At 50.2% G+C, this 20193-nt stretch overlaps 1 protein-coding gene across 1 annotated transcript in view; it reads right to left on the reverse strand.

Moving 5' to 3' along the window:
* The window catches only part of Caln1 (calneuron 1), a 306904-nt gene extending 288549 nt beyond the window's left edge, over positions 1-18355 (reverse strand). Inside the window, exon 1 of the mRNA XM_074075771.1 lies at positions 18251-18355. The gene's annotated coding sequence lies outside the window, so the exon portion shown is untranslated. The remainder of the gene's footprint in view (positions 1-18250) is intronic.
* Between the last annotated feature and the right edge of the window lie 1838 nt (positions 18356-20193).

Below are 20193 nucleotides of genomic sequence, written 5' to 3' on the forward strand. Positions count from 1 at the left end.
AGCAGCCAGTGGAGGACAAACAGGACTTGGAGGCTCCCCATAGCCAGCCAGGAATGACGACACTGGATCCTGTCCCACCCTCTGCTCCAAGTTAGCGAGGCACCAAAGTCAAGCTAATTTAGTCACCTTCCCCCACTCTCTTCCAAAATGACCTTAATCCCCAGGTCTGGGGACATGTGCTGATTTTTATGAGTGGCTTGGCCTGGACCTTCTGCTTCTAAACTGCACAGGGCCAGGAGCGATCCAGACAGGAGGACAAGAGGCTTCATTATGTGACAAGGTGTGACATCCTCAGAGGGACTCCTGCCAGGCCTTCTCCAACCTGAGGGAGGCTGTGTTACACTGGCGGGCTGGCGCGCAGGTGAGACCCATGCACTGGCCACTGGCTGTCCATGACATTCTCTGAGCACAGAGACAGACCTAACTGTCACATTCTAGCTGTAAAACCAGACAGCACAACCGATCTCCTTCTCAGTCTGACCACCAAGAAAATGGGAGGCACAAGATCTCTGACTCACCACCAGGCTGTGAGAAGTAACTGAGGTTATTCAGAAAGTACCCCTCACTGCATTTGACACAGGGAAGGTGACAATGTGGCACCCAGGACACGTCACCTAATCCTCCAGCAACGGCCTAGAGTGGATCCAGGAGACCAGAGCAAACGTGCCTTTGGTGGCTGTCATGTCGATATCACCCAGGTGCCTCCCTCCAGAGGACTCTGGGTAGTTCCAGCCCTCAACTATGCAGCTGGGATGGTGAGGTGACATCAGCATGATTTAGAAGTGGCAAAGAAGGGAAGCAAAGATGGTTTACAATCAGATTTTTATGTTAAGAGACTGGGCGCTGGTGACTCACACCTGTAATCCTAGCTACTCAGGAGGCAGAGATCAGGAGGATTGTGGTTCAAAGCCAGCCTGGGCAAAATAATTCGTGAAACCCTATCTTGAAAAAACCCACCACAAAAAAAGCCCGGTGGAGTGGCTCAAGGTGCAGGCCCTGAGTTCAAACCCCAGTACCGCAAAAAAAAAAAAAGAAAGAAAGAAAAAGAGAGAGAAGGCAGTGATCTGTAAAGAGGCTGGATGCTACAGCCAAGGGCCGTGCTTAGGAGAAACAAATAGGACAATCTAAGAGAAGGGGAAAGAGCCCCGAGATGGACAGAGGAAAGTGGTGGGACGGGGGCAGAGCAAGATGGCTTCAGAAAGCAGGTAACAGAAGGAACTCAGCAGCCAACTCTAGACCAAGATACCTGTCCCCACTTGGGAGGGAGAGAGACCGTGGATTGCTCTGGTGAACGCTCAGAGCCACCTGACAGATGCAAGGGACATTTTGGTTCTAATGAATCACTCACTGGTGAAATCTGAGGTTTTATTTTTCACCCCAGGTTGTGCCCAAAAGCTGTATTTTCCCATGACAGACAGCACACTGTGACACCTTGCAGTGGAGAGGGCCAAAAAATAAGGTCACAGGGGAGGCCACGACAGCCACGATAGGCTATTGGGTGGTTTTTTGGAGGGGGAAGGAGGTTTTTGTTTAGTTGGTCAGTTTGAGTTTTTCTGCAAATTTGAAATGTAACTCTGGAAAAGCTGAGCCAGGCTTAGGAAATTCAGAAAGGGCAAGTGAAAGAAAGAACAATTCCATCATTTTTTTTTAAGAATGACAAGTTGAAAGCTCCGAGAACGTCAGAAAAATAGTCACCATTTTCCCATTGAGAAATAACTGATCATTTCAAAATATAAGACAGAACAATGGACCATTTGCCTTATCATAAATTTTTTTTAAGTTCCTATAATTAAGCCAGGGCAGAAACTAGAAAAAGGCCTCAAGAGCAATAGAACAGAAAAGGCTGAGAAGTCTGGAAATGAGCGTCCTTCCATTCAGAAGGACCAGCCTTCTGAAGCAGTGCCCAGGTTATTCAGTAAAATTGGAAAAAAATTATAAAGTCAGCCCCTAGATCCTATCCTAGCCAAAATCCACACTACACAGATTTAAAAAATTTAAGGAGAAAGTGTGTTAGATTTCTGGCTCAAAAATGGCAAATTATTCATGTCACTCATTTCTCTTCTTCCCAAAATAAGAGGAAGGATGGGGAGGCAGGGAAATATCTCCTGTGAGCACCAAGGACAGAGAGGAAGAAGGAGGAGGGCCACAGAAGTATGGGGACCACAGGGAATGAAATATTCTGTGTCCATCGTGGGATATCAGGAAGGAGGCAGACAGTCAGCTGCACACCTGACAGGCCAAGGCCGTGGGAGGCCTGGGTCAAGGGCAGATGGACAGAACCCCTCCCTCACCTGCAGAGACGGTCCACTGCTGCTGCGTCCTGTGACCCCAACATCCAGCAGGACAGCCTTGGCAGAAAGGAAGGAAAGGACACACCAGGCCAGAATAGGATGGGGAACATGCCCGCTGGGAACAAGGACTTCGGGACCAGTCTGTGCACAGACAGAAGGACTCTTAGCCTTGCTTCCCCAGCTCAACAGAACTCCAGCAGCTAAACATACCCCGGACTCCTACTTCCCAGCACAACCCCAGGACAGCAAGGGACTGACTGTCACTGTGTGTCAGTCTAGCTATCCACAAAACACTACATTAATGAAGCACAGATATACTTTTTTCATTTTTACATACAAACAGAGGCAAATATTTATGTAGTCTTGGGAGGAATTTTCTAACCATGACCCCCCACTTTAAATATTTAAAAGGGGAGGATAAAATATTTGATTAAGTGTTAAAAAAAAAAATCAAAGCTACTTGGGAAGCTGAGATGGTTCCAGGCTAGTCTAGGCAAAAAAGTTAACTGAGACCCCATCTTAACAGAAAAGGTTGGGTGTGGTGGCACATGCCTGTCATCCCAGCTATGGCAGGAAGCCTGAAATAGACCAGCCTGGGCCAAAAAGCAGAACCTGATGTCCAAAATAACCAGAGCAAAAAGGGCTAGAGACAGAGCCACAAATGTGAAGCCCTGAGTTCAAAACCCAGTACCAATAACAACAATTTAAAAAATCAATAAATTAAAAATAATACAAAAGAAATAACCAGTTGTGGCACACATAGCTATAATCCCAGCACTTGGGAGGCTGCGACAGGTGGATCATGAATTCCAGGCCAGCCTGGGCTACATAGGGAGACCCTGTCCCAACATAAATAAAGGAGGAAGGAGGAGAAGGAGGGAGGGAGGGAAGGAAAGAAAGAGAGGGAGGGAGCATAAACTTGCGAATATTCACATTACAAAAGCTACCATTCTTTGTTCAAGAGTTTTGCAATTTTTTTACAATTCAATAGATAAACAGACATAAAACATCAATACTTAATTCACCTAACAAACAAATCAAATGGCCAGTCAGTACGTGAAAAAAAAATGTATTTTGTTTCCTTATAATCCCAGAAATCCAAGAGAAAATAGTATGAGATCTTTTCAGCCTTCAAGTTTCAGAAAGAACTTAATGCCACCAGCACACGAGGACGTATGGAAATGAGCCCTGTCACTCGTCCCTGAGGGACAGAGAAGGATGAAACCTTGACAAAAGTCATCCGTCTAAATCCTTGACCTGATCATCCTAAGAACTTCTTAGGAAAATACTTGCAGGTGAGCCCTGGATTTGTCAACAGTAAAGTCAAAAATAACACAGGGCACGGCGCTGTTAAAAACACTGAAATGAGAAAAGCCACTGGCATGGCGAGGCGGTGACTCTATGAAGTAAAGAAACAGGTCACACGGCACCCTCACCTCACAGCCCCTTCCCATACAGAATAAAGACAGCAGCCTGCGCCAAACACCCTGGGAGAGTTCTGTCCCTAAACTATTATTGCTGATCTCTGGGTTGTTGGGTTAAAAATAGATTTTCTTCTATTTGCTTTTTTTTTGGCAGTACTGAGATTTGAACTCAGGGCCTACACCTTGAGCCACTCCACCAGCCCTTTTTTTGTAATGGGACTTTTTTGAGATTTTTTTTCTCACAAACTGTTTGCCCAGGCTGGCTTCGAACCGTGATCCTCCTGATCTCTGCCTTCTGAGTAGCTGGGATTACATGCGTGAGCCACCACGACTGGCTACTATTTGCTTATTTTTTAAAGTTTAAGCAAGTCTTTTATTTAGGCACCTACAGGGACATTTCTATGTGAGAAAGCCAAGGCCACAGGACAGTGTTTTCTCCTGGGGGATCCCTGGACGGCTGGTGAGTCCTGGAGTTCATCACCCCATGGGAAGGTTTATTCTGGAGTGTTTCCCACCATGAAGGCTGAGGGTTCTGACTTACAATTTGGTGCTACAACTGCTCGTGCAACTCTGTTCTCTCTGGCTGACTGGCTCCACCAGGGAACTGACAAAAGACAGCATCTGTCAGAATGGGCTGGCCACGTGGCAGACGCTGGGGACAGAGCCACAACCACAGGGCAGTCACCACTCATGGAGGAAAGGAAGGGGTGAGTTCGAGGGGCACAGAGGATGGAGGACTTAATGCTTTAAGAGGAACTGGCTGTGACAGTCACCAGAGTGGGAAATGCCAGCCCATGTCAATGCAGGGAATCAAAAAAAAAAAAAAAATCTTTGAGAAAGGCAAAAAAGAAAAGATACGCATGCCCAGGCAAGGCAGAACAAAGAATATTAAATTGTCACACCCTCCCAGAAAAATGTCTCCCAGTGATCTGTGTTACAGTGGCTTGTGGCTATTTTGGAGTGTCTGTGACTCCTTTTTTTTCTGTCCTCACCTGTCTCTGTCAACCAGAAACTCAGTTCAAGAGCAGAGTTCCTATTTCCAAGGTTCCTACAGTGAGTGATATATTCAGTGCAAAAAATAAGACCTTTATTCATCTGCTCAGAGTTTCTTAATGGCTTCCCTTCAAAAACACCTTGGTTTTATTTTGTTTCTTCTCCTGCTTCTTTTCCAAAGAATTCAAGTCACTGAAAGAAGCCATTCAGCTTGCACTTCCATTCCTCCCCACCTCTCCTGCAAAGGAAGTATCAGAACTATTATTTCCAGTCCCATTGGAATCACAGAGTGAGTGACACAAGATCAGGGTCACTTGAAGTGGATCAAGCAATGCAGACTTCTTCCCACCATGATGCCCAGGTCTTACCATCACGGACAGCCAAATGGACAGCTAGACCCTCACAGTATTGTCACCCACTGAGCCAGGCACTAGTGCTGACGTCTGTAATCCCAGCTACTCAGAGGCAGAGATCAGGAGGATCGCAATTCAAAGTCAGCTCAGGCAAATAGTTCGTGAGACTCTATTTCAAAAACGCTCTTCACAAAGAAAGGTCTGGTGGAGAGGCTCAAGTGGTAGAGAGCCTGCCTAGCAAGCGTGAGGCCCTGAGTTCAAGTCCCAGCACTGCCAAAAGAAAAGAAAGATCTCTAAACATGTCTTACAGGTAACACACTCTACTAACAACTGTGAAAAAACCCCACACGGACTCCACACTAAGCCTCTTTCCTACAGTTGAGGAGAAGAAGAAGAAATGAAGCTTCCGGTTAGCTCACAGAGGACCTATTTCCTTATTGAAAGAGATCCCTCTAAAATCCCTCGGATTTTACATCTCCAGGACTCTGTGATTCTAACTGTGTCACCAGCACAAGCCAGAGAGACAGGTAAGTAGAGTACAAATCAGTGTAAGGAGCTGTTAATGTCAAGGTGACATCACAGGACACATCATGGGGAAGGCAACTCAGCTTTGCCTTTGAATGACAAAGGGGTCTCATATGTATAAGCAAAAGTCACAGAAGTCAGTCATTCTGGTGGGACGTGAAGATGACAGAGATGGTGAGCTGCAACAACCCGCCAAAGTTACCAAGCAGTCAAAACGTTCATCTCGGTGGGGTGGAAGCAGAGGCTTTCAGGCGCTACTCGGCGTGTGTTTTCTGAGCAGGAACCGAGCAGCAGCTGAAGGTGGGTTTGGAGAAGTGGAAGACAGCGGAGAGAAGTTGCCAGGAGCTGGATCAAGTCCAAGAAGAGCAGCAGAGGTGACAATGAGGACAGGGGATTGACTCATGATCACACATGGGCCGGAGAGAGGCAGAGAGAGACAACCACATTCTCTGTGACTGTGAGACTGGGGACTTCGGGACAGACAGGAGACACACTGTGTCCTGGTGAGGGAATGGGGTTATTCTGTGGGGGCCACGTTGAATATGGCGCTCCAACAGAAATATCGGAAGACAGATACGATTGAGGACCCAAGGGTCACAGCATGAAGGGAAAGACGGTCGTTCAAAGAGAAAAATTAGGAACCGCAAGGATAGAAACTTCGGGAATACCAACCGGTGAGGTACCACATACGGAGAGAGAAAAGTCCTGGGTTGAACTGTGTCCCCACAAAAACTCTTATGCTGACCTCTCAGAACTGGAGAGTGGAGTTTTAAAGAGGTAATTAAGTTAAAACGACGCCATGGGGTTGGCTCTAACTAATCAGACTGGGACCCAGACACACACAGACAGACCGCCATGCAAAGACACAGAGAAGACCGGTGGTCACCTTCACACTGAGTAGTTCCAACAGGTGCCATATAACCTACAAAGCCTAAATGAGTTGTAGGCTGATCACTCCTACCCCCAAATCCAAATTCCGGAACTTTCTGAGCACTGACACCACAAATGGAAAATTCCACAGTGGCCAACAAAGCAACCCACCAAGAGAACTCTGGATTCTCTTCTTTGCTTATGACTGGAGTTAGCACAGATGTTAGTCCCTCAACAAACACATCGACAGAGAACCAGAAGAGCACAGACTAAGGAAACAGGATGGGGCCGACCCCATGGGATGAGGTCAAGAATGTCAGAGAACATCAAAATATCCTGTGAAGTTCCCCACAGGGCTGTGAACACCCTGAGGATTACGGAGGCATCCAAGGTTAAGAGCGTGACTTTTAAAGTCACAGGTCAAACTTCACTATGCATTGTGTGACTTTCACAAGGTAAGTATCCCCTTCCTCCCCCTCCCCCATCCATGGTTTTGCTTTACACAGCTTCAGCTACCTGAGGTCAATTACTATCCAAAATTATTAAGCAGAAAATGCCAGAAATAAATAAGTCATAAGTCTTCAGTTGTGTACCATTGAGAGTAGTGTGAAAACATCTCAAACTTACCCTACACCAGCCTGCCCTGGTCCAGTGTATCCACACCGTATAGGCTACCCTCCTGTTAGTTTCTTGGAAGCATTCTGGGCTATCAAGTCAAATGTCACATTATTATTTTACATAATTACGGTCACAAAGCCTAAGAGTAGTGACAGTGGCAATTCCGAGATGCCACAGAGAAGCTGTAAAATGCTTTCTTGCACTGAGAAGGTGGATCCTCTCAACTTAATAATAAGGAAAGAACCTAAACCACTGCTAAGCTGCATGGTGAGAACTCTCCTGCCCATGAAATTGCTAAGAGGGAAAAAGAAAATCGTGCAAATTTAACTGTTGGACCTCAAACTGCAAAATTACGGCCACCATGGGTGAGACAGCACTTAATTGAAACGGAAAAGATATTAAATTTTATGTGTGGAAGACATGAGCAGAAGATGCGTTCCCATTGTTGTAACTGCTCTGTTTTATTACTGGTGACTGTTCATCGCTTAGCGTGCTCAACTTACAAATTCAACTGTCACGGGGTGCATGTACAGGAAAAATACAGGAAATTCAGGGTTCAAGAGCAGTTGGAACTTCAGGCACCCCTGGGGGGTCTCAGAATGGATCCAAGAGAGGATTACTGCACTTAACTTTGGTATTTTTATCTATAAAAATGAGGATAATCGCGGTGTCTAATTTACAGGGCTGTTGAAAGGGTGAAGTGCGTTTAACATGTGGGAATTACTTAGACAAGACTGCTTATGTAACCATTAGCTATAATTGCGCTATGCGCACCCCTAAATCTCCTCCCGTTCTATTTCAAGACCTGCTCTCCCAGGGAAAAACATGTCCCCTGCCTGTTGGAGACCCTGAGGTCCCCCACTTACTGTCTTCTTCTCAAGTCAGTCTACAAAGTACAAAGAGAAAATGTCAGCACTGACATTCTGAAACAGGTGCCTTGCACTGAAAGGTAGAAAAGAAAAGAAAAGAAAAAAAGATCCAACAAAATGAAATTTATTACTCATCCCAGGCGGAGCCTGTCACGCCCAGGTGATAAATGTCAAGGACATAAATTATAAGTTATTCTTACGACAGGCTTGCCATATCCTCCGTGACGCCAAGAAACCTGGACATCACCAAAGGTCTTTGCTTGAATGACAGGAGAAAATCTTTGGGGTGCAAATGGTCACTGTGGTGTTTTTGCACAAAATAGGGGCAGTCTGCACCCAAGTCTCACCTGGAACGGGCTGTTGAACACCTGTCAAGGTGTCAGCTACAAACACAGAAGCCCTTAACGGAGGTGGTGGGGAGGCTGGAGGGAGGAGGTGTTTCCATGTAATTAACGGTGACGCCTCTCCGTCCCAGGTGCCTTCCACGTGACTGTGCCACCGCCTTCCTGCCTCTCGGGTCCCCCGTGCCCACAACAGCACGAGGTGACTTCTCCCAGGCTGGTCTCCTGGTCCCTGTGCCGTTGGACTCTGGACAAGTCACCCTGGGTCTCTGATTCCTCCACCACCAGATCCAATGGTTCAGGCTAGAAAATTCCTCCAGCCCAGCCAGCCCTCTGCATCTTTATTCTGACTCTGAATCCCAGTCAGGGACAAGAAAATGAGCTTGGTCCAGAAGGATAAATAGGTTTCGTGTAGAGTGAACTTGAAGCTTGCTCTGGGCCTCTGCCAGAGCCTCCTCGACTCCAGGGGTGGGGAAGAGGTCTTTTTCTGTTGTGCTTTTAGGTCTAGGTTAATGTATGAGAGAAAACATGCAATATTTTTCTTTCTGAGACTGGCTTATTTTGCCCAATTTCATTCTTTTTCATGGCTGAGTAATATTCATGCTGTATACATACATCATTCATTGGTTCTTGGGCACCCAGGCTGATTCCACAGGTTGGCTATTGTGAATAGGACTGCCATAATGTCGCTTGGTTCTCCAACCCTGTCCTCAGTGAGCCCCGAAGCTGCCAGCAATCTCGTGAGAAGCCTTTGGTATGAAGACAAGGAAGCTGGGAAATTGTCTCTTGTACCTGTCACTTTATTGCTCCCAGTGTGGCCCGCCACCCCCAGTACTTGGGTCTTGTTAGGGACACAGCTCCTGCCTCCAGCTCGGACCTCACAATCAGAATTTGCCAGGTAAGCTGGGCACAGTGGCTCACACCTATAATCCCAGCTACTGGAGAGGCAGATACACAGAAGACTGCAGTTCAAAGCCAGCCAAGGCAAAAAGTTCTCAAGACCCCATCTCAACAAACCAACCAGGTATGCTGGTGCACCTGCAACCCCAAGCTTCACGGGAAACATAGTAGAAGAACTGCAGTCTCCTACCACAGTGGAGCAAAAAAAACCAAAAAGAATGCAAGACCCTATCTAAAAAAATAAAGCACAAAAAAGGGCTGGGGACATGGCTCAAGTGGTAGAGCACCTGCCTAGCAAGTGTGAGGCCCTGAGTTCAAACCCCACTACTGCCAAAAAAAAAATGTTTGCCACATAACAAAATCCACAGATGATTTGGGAACCAGCCATTTGACGAAGGCTGTCCTGGAGCCCTGGTTCTCAAGGTTGGCTGTTCCGTGGGGTCACTGGGGAAGGAGAAGGGAACCCATCTCCCTACCCACCGGGGAAGAGTCCAGCCATCACTGGTCTGTGACTCGAGGTCACGGCCACGGGAACCTTTGTCAAGCTCCCGGAGGGACTCCAATGTGCAGCTGAGTTGGGAGCCACTGAACCAAAACCTCTGCTTCCTGTGCCAGGGCTCAAGTTCAAAGCCAGGTGACTCCCTGGGGAGCATCTGTCCTGCCTTTATCCTAAACAAATCCTTTCCCAGGAAGCCGCAGGTTTCCATCCTCCCTGCAGCTCTTATTCACCATGAGGTCACTATCTCTGCCCCTGCCTCCCTCTGTGAGGTCACTGGTGGGAGGGTTCTAATTCCTGCAGAACACGGCCACTCCCAGGGAAAGCTGTCACCTGTCAGTAGCAGCACAGGTGAGCTCCCTGCCCTCCACCTGTCTTTAAGAGGCATGGGGAAGATTTCGACCAGGGAGTCACACACTTCCAAAGCAAGACTTTTCAAATTCCCACCAAGAACTTCCTGCGACCCTGACTTTTCTGGCAAAAGGGGAGGGGACAGGAGAGCTCCAAATCAAAGGACAAAACATCATTCTTCAGACACCCTCTCCCTGCTGGGAGCTGAGTAGAACCTGGGATCTGGACCAGCCCCTGGCAGGTAGTCCCTGGCATCAGTCCTTCTGGTGAGCGGGATTCAGAGTCAGCCTGCCTCCTGACCCAGAATTCCAGGCTATTGCTGATGTTTCTGTGTGAGGACCCACTGACAACATCCTGTGGCATTGTCCCCTTCTCTTTAATTAGGGGACTCTTCCCTGGTGCCTGCTACCCTTAGAGGGCTCCATCGGCTTCTGTAATGGGTGTTGAGAATTTTAGAACTTCCGTGTTTATTTAAGATCACCTGGGCTGAGCACTGTGGTTCACTCCTGTAATCCCAGCCACTTGGGGGGCTGAAATAGGGAGGATAGCAGTGTGAGGCCAGCCCTGACAAATAGTTCTCGAGACCCTATCCTCAAAATAACCAGAACAAAAATGGACTGAAGGTGTGGCTCAAGTGACAGAGTGCCTGCTTTGCAAGTGTGAAGCCCTGAGTTCAAGTCTCACCCCCTCTTAAAAAAAAAAAAAGTCACCTGGGAGCCAAGCTGGAGGCCAGCAGTACTTGGACCTAGCACAGCTTAGAAGCAAGGTGCTGTAACTTGAGGGCTGAGTCTTGGTGGGGAGAAGACTCTGTGACCTCAGCTGAGGGCAGACATCTGCCGTGGACTCGCCACCACTGAATGACTCAAAGGATTGTGGCAACCCGAAAAACAGGCTTGAAAGCACAGCATCCAAGCCGAGCACGCTGTGTGGCTCTGTATCCCTGCGTTTGCCTAAATGAATAAACGATTTAACCACTTAAGCTGATGCGCCAAAGCAGCAAGGCAAGGCAAAGATTAGCCGGTGAGTCAATGCACTTCCTTCCGAGCGAGGCTGCCTGAGTTCCATCCACCGAGAACGACCTGTGACCTTGAGCATCTTTGGGTCTCCCCAGGAAAACGGGGGACATCCTGGCAACCAGAGAGTGGACGGCACAGAGGGAGCTATTATATCCAATTCCTGCTGGATGTGTGTATGGGTAATAAAATGAATCATCAACTGTACATCAGATTTGAAACCAGGCTGGAGGAAAGCTAGAAGCTGAAATCCTCCGTCAATGTGTAGTACAGATGTTTCGGATTTTCTTACCAGGCTATAAAAATGTTTACACAGTAATTAGGCCTGTTATCAGTACGCAGACAAATTACACTTTGCAGAATGAATGAGTGTCTCAAAAACCCTCCCATTTTTTTTTGAGGGTTTAGCATGCTCTCCTAATTCTTGGGCTTACTGAAATTAATTTGTTTACTAGTAACATAGAGCCATGGTTGAGTGGAGGAAAGGGTGCCAGGGCAGGGAATGGACCTATTTAGCAGAACAGGTGACATTCAATCCCTCTGGTCCCCATCATTCCCCATCTATAACACGAGATACTCAAGATTCAGTTTTTTTGTTTGTTTAGTTGGTTGGTTTTTTGGTTTTTCTTTTGCAGTACTGGAGCTTGAACTCAAGTCCTACACCTTGAGCTACTCCACCAGCCCTTTTTTTTGTGATGGGTTTTTTTGAACCCAGGAACTATTTGCCCAGGCTGGCTTCGAACCACAATCCTCCTGATCTCTGCCTCCTGCATAGCTGGGATTACAGGCATGAGTCACTGGTGCCCAGCCCAAGACTCACTTCTTAAAATTCATTTTAAAGCAGCAAACTCTGCAAATCGGGTATTCATTCTTGCCTTCTCAAGAAGCCATGAGTTTAAAGTAATACAGGGAAAAATAATGACTCTGTTGAACTGCAGGGTGAGACTTCACTCCAACACTGTCTGGTGACATTAGACTGACTTTGTGACGGTTACTCCCTGGCACCCCCAATGGGGTCTGTGCTAGGAGACCACGAGCTAGACTTTGGTCCATGCACACATGTGGACTCTAAGCACTGCTCACTTAATTTTTTTTTCTTTTCCTGTTTTCCCAGGATGATATTCTGTTGTAATAAATATGTCACCAAAATAATTAGCTTAGCTGCGTAATTTGCACTTGGAAGTTTTCATATCGCCTAACTTGATTTGTAATCACTATACTAACTTTTGGGACCGAGAACAATGTTTCATGCTCAGAAATGAGTTTTTAATGAATATTTAACCGCTCTGTTCTTTATAAGTGTGAATTACGCCTGCAGCAAGCACTCCAAGTGCTAAAAAGGCAAGATTCGGCCTCTCTGAGCAAAGTCGCCCAGTGATTTGCTGCAAGAGGGAGTGGAGCTGTCAGAGTGGCTCAAGCTGTAAGTGCCTGCCTAGTGAGTGCGAGGCCCTGAGTTCAAATCCCAATAAAATAATCTGAATAAAATAAAAAATAAAAATAAGATTGGGGAAGGCACAGATGAGAGGATCAAGCTCCAAGGTCAGCACCACACAAAAACGTGAGACCTTGTCTGAAAAATAACTGAAGCACAAGAAAGGCTGGTGGAGTGGCTCAAGTGGTACAGTGCCTACCTAGTGAGGGCAAAGTCCTGAGTTCAAATCCCAGTACTGCCAAAAAAAAAATTGGGAGTGTGATTTCCAGGCCAGCGTGGGCTACACAAGACCCTGTCTCAAAAAAAAAAAAATTATTTTCCTCATTTAAAATATTTCTCAAGCATAAAACAAAGAGCCACCCATTGGAGGACCAGCACAAAACATGCATCCCATTTTCTGATCCAATCAAAACAATGAGTTTTGAGTTTTCAAGAATAAAGTGTCAGGGAATCTGTGTTTGGCGGGCACACACCATGTCTGTGATCAGCTCCTGCATTTGTAATAAACTCTCTCCAATCATGAAAGAAATGTGTGCTCCGTTTCAAACAAACAAATATCACCCGCAACGCCAAGCCCTTTGAACACGAGCGCTGTGAACATTTTGGGTCTGTTTCCTTCCATTTTTCTCCATCATTCTTTTAAACCAGACTAAAACACGCTACAAACACAGTTTTGTCTGCACCCACACTAGAAATCACTAAATTAACGTCACCAATGCACTGCCTCGCCATCTGTCACTTGCAAACACTGCATTTCATTTTACACTCTACGGGACAGAGACTCACTTTATTGGACCGGGTTGTGAATACAAGATATGTAGCTGCCAGGGTGATCTTTAGAAGACAGAAACTGAATCATGGCTTGTCACAAACCCTCCAGGGCTCCCACCAAACTCAGCATTGACCCCAAACGTCCCATGGTGATGAGCCCAACTCATCTCCTGCCACTTCCGCCTCCTTCCTACTTTAACATACTCAGGTCACTCCTACCCCAGGACCTTTGCACCAGCTGCTTGGCCTGCCTGGAAGTTCCTTCCCAGATCCTCACCCAACCTCTGCCCTCCGGTCACTCTAGTGTCAGCACTGGAGTCCAGATCCACCTAGTTTGGAACAGCCCTCGGTGCTCAATTATAGCCTGCAGTTCTGTTTCTAATTTTACGTTTTTACTATGTCTTGTGCCACTAGAATATAAGCGTGTCCCCTCTGTCTGTCTAATTTGCCATTTTCCCCCGTACTGAAGGCAGAGATGCTCAGTAGTCACTGTTCGGATGAATGAAAAGTGTTCTCAAGGTGCCAAGAATTGGGGTGGAGGTATAGCACCCCACTTCAGCAGCCTGTTCCGGAGACTTTTAAAATAGGTGTCACCTTCTCCCACAGCCTGGTCTCTGGAGGGCAACCCACAACCAAACCAGTCACTTAATGTCGGATGTACCTTGATTTTGTCTCTTCACCCTGTTACCTGACTTGGAAACGCAGGAGATAATTCTTCCTGTTCATTTTCCCTTCTGGGGAGAGCGCACGTCCACATCCATGATCGTTCCAGACAATGACCTCTCCTCATCTCAGTGACCTTGAGAAATCTACCCCGCGCCCTGGCTCTGGGGACCCCAAGTCACGTCAATTGTCACACCCTCTGAGCAGCTGGCCTGCAACAGAAAAGTCCACTGATCACAACAGTACAGAAGGCTGGGTGCCATGGCCTTCCAAAGCCTCAGCTGGGGAGGCCACTGGGAGCTCCTGTCACCAAGATCCCTTTCGGGTCACCTCAGTCCTATGTGCCCCAAGCCTGGGCCTCCAGGGAGGTCCTGGTCCTCCGAGTTCCCAGCATTCTCTGCTCTGCCTCAGTTGTTAGCCAGAGTTATTTTCTGTGGCTTGAACCCAGCTCTCCCCATGCCCCTGCCTGGGTTTCAGGGCCAGGATGCTGTCTGGTGTCCATGGCTCTGCTCTTTCACTGTCATCTCCACTTGCTTCATGTGACCACGTCACCCATTCCTTAAAGGAGCCAGGTGCGTTGCTGGTCCTGACAAACGATCCCATCTTTCCAGCCTCTTCTCTCAGTCCTCCCTTGTCTCAGCCTTAAACTCAAAGAACTCCAGGCCACCAGCTGTCCCCTCACATCTTCCACATGTCTTCTGACCTACGCCCACCCTTGGCTCTGTGTTGCCATGCCCGTGCAAGCTTGGCCACTCCATCATCACCCTGCAAACTCAGGTCACTTGTCCCCTCCACCCTGTCCTGGTCACCACCCCCCGCCTGTCTCCACTCACAAATACGTATCCTGGACACAGGGTCTGAGCCCCCCCCAACTAACCTGCAAAACTTTCTTGACAGTCACATCCTCGTCTCTCTCTCTCTCTCTCTCTCTCTCTCTCTCTCTCTCTCTCAGAAGCTCTCCTTTGAGACCACATTCAGAACGACTCTCAGATGGAGCATGCTCTACCACTCTTTAAGGTTGGTCCTTTGCCTAAGACTCAGGACTCCGTGCACCGCCTGAGGGTTCCCAGCACGGCCAGCATTCCAGTAAAGGACAAAGATGTCACCCATCCCCTACCAATATGGGCCCAGGCAGGGAATCTGCAGAAAACAGTGATCATAAGAACAGTAACTAGTCTGGGCTCAAATCTATTCAGAGGCGCACAAGGGAAGACGGGGGCCTTGGCAAGGAGTTCTGCCCCCTCCTAAGCCCAAGTGCTCCTCCCATGCCCGGCCTTCACCAGCCATCATGAGAACTAGTCAGCTCTGGTGGCTGACGCCTGTAATCCCAGCCACTCAGAAGGCAGAGATCAGGAGGATCAAGGTTCAAGGCCAACCCAGGCAAAAAGCTAGTGAGACCCCATCTTAAAAGACAAGCCAGGCCTGGTGGTGGCATACACCTGTGTTCTACTTAGAAGGCCACAGGTAGGAAGATCCGGGTTCAAGGCCAAGCCCAGGCAAAAACACAAGACCTTGTCTAAAAAAATAACTAAACCAAAACCTATTTGAGAGTGTGGCTGAAGTGGTACAGTGCTTGCCTAGCAAGTGGGAAGCCCCGAGTTCAAACCCCAGTACTGCCAAAATAAAAGTTAAGAAATAAATAAATGAGGGGTGTGATGTGGATGTAGAGTCACTCAACAAACACAGACAGAGCACCACTTTGACTCCAAGCAGAGATTCCTGCAACCCTTTTTGTGTGATAAGCAAACAGTGTATAAAGAATCCAGGATGCAGTCAGAAACCCAGACCTGTAGAATCAAACGAGAACCCCAGGCATACTTATACAACATCCCAAATATGATACACGGTATAACCCTGAATGTACCCAAGTCTGCCACAAAAGCAGGGTCTTGGAAATCTGAACAAAGATGCTCTTCAAGGGCCTGAAGTGCCCTAAGCCTATCAAACGTTCTCATAATAAGAATGACAGCCACCTCTGCCACCCAACAAACTATACATAACTGGGCACAGTGGTCTATGTCTATAATCCCAGCTACTCAGGAAGCTGAAGGCAGGAGGATCCCAAGTTCAAGGATGGCTCAGCCTGTCAGTGAAACCCTGTCTTAAAAACAAAATACAAAAGAGCTGGGGGCATCACCCCAGTACCACACGCACCCCAAGAAATAAACTAAACCAGTGCGCAGGCTGTGGGTGCCAGGCTAGGCAGGGAAGGTCCCTGCTGCACACAGAGCTGGACAGGCTTGAGGGCAGTTCACAGACACCCCACCAAGCTGGTGACCCAAAAACACACTCTTCACCCTGAAGCCACAGGCAACACTAAAGAAATTCCTGAACTGGAACTCAACTGCGCCCAGTATCTGAGCAAAGGCTTCCCATGGAGAAGACAAGTGCAAAAACTCAACAAAGAGTGGCTGTCACACATATGGCACCCTGTCCCAGTGCCCTTCCCACACCCAGCAGAGGAGAGGGACCGTGTGTCTCCATCTTGTCTCCTGGTTCTTTTTCTCAATGGAATCAGCTGAACTAAGTTATTTTCCTTCTATAAAAAAAACCCTCACCCTACACCATCACCTCGGTTGCTGGCAATAGTTACTTTCAGAGCTCAAGGGAAGGTGACATCTGGCTGGACAATTCCGCAAGGACTTTGCTATCATCTGATAAAATACCCTAGGAATTGGATTTCCAGAGATGTGTTTTGAATACCCTACTTGGATACAAGGGCGACCAACTTCAGCTCAGCCAAACAGCTTCTCAATAGAGACGGCCCCTCTTTCACCAGGCTACTGGCCAGAAAACCCCACTGATGTTCAGGAGCTCACAGGGTCCGGGCCCTCTGTGCAACTCAGGGGGAAAGCTGTGGTTATTCGTGGGGACCCCACCCCCTGCCTGAGGACCTAGCAAAGGGGTGCAGCTCCCAGAGCCCAGATTGAATTCTAAACAGGGGAGACACCGAGCTGTCAGGCCAGGAGGGGTCTGAAGTGCCACCTAGACTTCAGCCAACCCCTCAAGCACACTGGGAAGTCCAGGGGTGTAGCTCAGCAGTAGGGTGCTTGCCTAGCATGCACAAGGTCCTGGGTTCCATCCCCTGGGTCTTCCTCCCACCTTGCAAAAAAGGAAATTAAAAAAAAAAATTTAAACCACCACCACCAAGCCCGGGAGGAAGCTTCCATGCAAAACATAAGCCAGCCTCAGCCTCACCGCAATTTCACACCAAATGGCTTTACAGCCTTTTCCTGGGCTCTGACGCCTGAATTGAAAAGAGTTTATCTTGGCCAGTGAAAGTCACAGTCAAAGAAGCAGAGCACAGTTATCTGTGCGTAAATGCTGCGGGTGTCTGAACACACAGGAGGGGAGCCTGTCCCTTTTTTTAAAAAAGAAGGTCATCTCAACTCCGGTGGCCTTGCAGGCCACGCTAAAATACAGTGATGATCACTAATCAGGACGTACCGCGGCTCTAGGCTGGTATTTTCTGAGCATGGGAAAGACTTTTTGTTTTGCAAAAAAAAAATCAGAGCCTGGGGATGGCGCCCCAGTCTTGGCACCCAAGGAACTGCAAGCACCGCACCGTTTCACCTGAGAGCTAAGGGCTGGGACACAAAGAGAAGGAAGGGTTTCCTCCCACACTCCAGGTCCAAGAAAAATGAGCAGTGGGAAATTACGCCGGGGTGGGTCGCAGGGCGCACGTGGCAGGCGCTGCCCTGTCCACGCTGGACGCCACCTGCGCGTGGGCGTGAGGCTCTCCGGAACCCCGAGGCCGGCCCAGAACTACCTGCTGCTGCCGGTGCCCTCGGGCCAAGTCAGAAGTTCACTCCCTGTGGTGCTGGTCCCGGGAGGCTGGGCACCCGAGGAAGCCACGCTGCCCGGAGCGCAGGGTCCTGGTCCCCGCGGGGCTGCCTGAGGCCTCCAGGTTCACTGCCCTGGGGCGGGCGGCCTCAAGGACCAGCCCTGGGAAGGGAGGACTGCAGGTGGAGGGACCCCCACCTCCCGCCATCCCCGATCGCCATGCCTGCCCCGAGACCTGGGCTGCGCTGCGGGTCCCTGCGCCCTGGCGTCGTCCCCACACCGCCCGCGGCCGGGGCTACCGGAGCCGGAGGCTCAGAGATCGGCTCGCACGGCTCCGGGACACCCGATGGCGCCGCGGCCCCTGCCCAGTCCCACGTCCCCGGCCGGGCAACCTGGCGCCGGGGAGGGCGCGGTGGCTCGGGCAGGCGGGCGGGTGGGTGCCGGGTGTCGGTGCCAACAGGTACGGGCGGCTCGCGCGCCCACCTCTCCAGGACACCGCGGGGGTCATGCGCGGGGCAGGGCAGGGGGCGAGGACAGAGGAGATGGCGGGCACTCACCTCTCGCTGGGCCGGGGCCCCGCAGCCCGGCCGCCGAGGCGCCTCTTCCGAGGCCCGCGGGGAGGGGGCGGCGCGCAATGGAGGCGCCGGGCGGGCAGCGCTCAGCCTGGCGCTCACGCCCCCCGCCGGCAGCAGCAGCCGCGTCCCCGCGCCGCCGGCATCCTCGCCACCGCCACCGCCGCCGCCGCCACCGCCACAGCCGCCGGCTCCCAGGGCGCCCCCGGGCCGTTCCCCACGCGCGCGCCGCGCCACCCGGGCCAGCGCGTAGCCCCTGGTCGGCTGGCAGCGCGATCTGGGCGCGATCCTGACTCCCTGTCCTTGTCCTCGGCTCCCGTCTGGGGACGTGCGCCCCGCACCCCCCGCACCGCGCGCTCCTCTACCCCTCCCGCTCCCGCTCCCGCTGGCCGCGCGGGCTCAGCCCATGTGCGCGGCTGCCTCGCTGCGCCCCGGAGCCCAGTGGCCGAGGCCCCGCCGGAGTTGCGCGCCCTAGAAACTCCATGCAGCTCGGGCCTCCTCCCCTCACAGCTCCGCCCCGGGGCCTGGTGGCCGCCCCGCAGAGCGATCGCCACCCCACCCCCCCTGCCTCCGGCTGCTCTGAGGGTCGGGGACCCCCACCCCCACGCCTCTCCAATGGCTCCCCGGTTTCCAGGCAGCGCAACCTGAGGAACGCCTCGGCGCGCGCGCTCACACTCGCTGCACACGCAGCAGACACGCGGGGGGCGAGCTGCAGCTTTGGCAGACGGCGCTGCTTCCTCCCCTCGCTGAAGAAGCTGCCCACGTTAACTCCGCCGAACTGCTGGTTCTCCAGTATTGGACAACTCACCCAAGCGCCCCACACCCTAACTTCCTCACCCCCACCCCCACCAGGGGCCCAAACCCAGGGCCACAATGACTGACACCTCAGTCTGCTCCAAGGAAAAGAACAGCAGGGAGGTGGCCAAAACTGGAGGGACCAGAAGGTTTCTGCGTGCCACCTCTGGCACCACCTACGAAGGTACCTTTGCCTTCAGGCATACCCACCCAGGCCCCGCGGAGTCCCAGGACACGTGGTGTGGCCCCCACTTCTCCTTCCAAGGTCATAGAATGGATTTGATGAGCAAAAGAGGGTGTTCGGGCACAGGTGTGAGCTAGAAATGTCACAGACTGTGTGCAGCCTGTTCTGGGGTTGACCTCAGCCAAGTCTACCCCCACTTGTAAACTTGTCTCCCCTACCCCTGTGCCTCAGGAGCACCAGTTAACCTAAAGAGTTAAAGTAGCCACGTGCCCAGGCGCTACTCAGGGCTGTGTTGTCAAGAAAAAGAATCAAAACACCACGCTGAGGCTCAGACAGTCCCAAAGACAGACAAAGAAACCAGTCAGTCCCTTCGTGCTCCTCCCTAGGATGCACTAAGGAAGCCAGAGCCTCCAGGAGGCTGGAGCAAGCTAGGCTGTCTTCACCGCACCCTCCTCCCTTGGTCCCAGTTTCGTACCCCCTGTATGTGGCAGAAAGACCCCTCACCAGCTCAGGTGCCTCCAGTTTCCAGAATGAAAGGAAAGATAGATGTAAAAATTCTCACGCCAATCAGGAACAAAACAGGCCACACAGAGCCATCAGCTTCTCATCCAAACAGCTCAGCAATCACCTCTCTCCACTGGCTGCTTCAGCTGCCAAGGGACTTGGGACATTGGCACTGCCAGCCAGCAACACAAGTTAATCAGGGTCTCCTGCGTTTCTGTGCCTCTGGCTGGGAGCCTGGACACAGTTTGTGAGTCCCTAACAGCCCTCTCTGCCGGCGTCACACCTTTGGCATTTAGCTTTTGCTATGCTGTGTATTGCTGTCTTTTCTTCCCAAAGTGTCCTATCACTTGAGCTACTGGCTGAGTTTTATGTACCTAGTTTGGATATGTGCACAGAAGGGGTTTCCATAAAGGGTAGTGAACAGAGTTGGGGTCTCTATATATGT

The sequence above is a fragment of the Castor canadensis genome, chromosome 6, assembly GCF_047511655.1.
Source record: "Castor canadensis chromosome 6, mCasCan1.hap1v2, whole genome shotgun sequence".
In the NCBI taxonomy this organism is placed as follows: domain Eukaryota; kingdom Metazoa; phylum Chordata; class Mammalia; order Rodentia; family Castoridae; genus Castor; species Castor canadensis.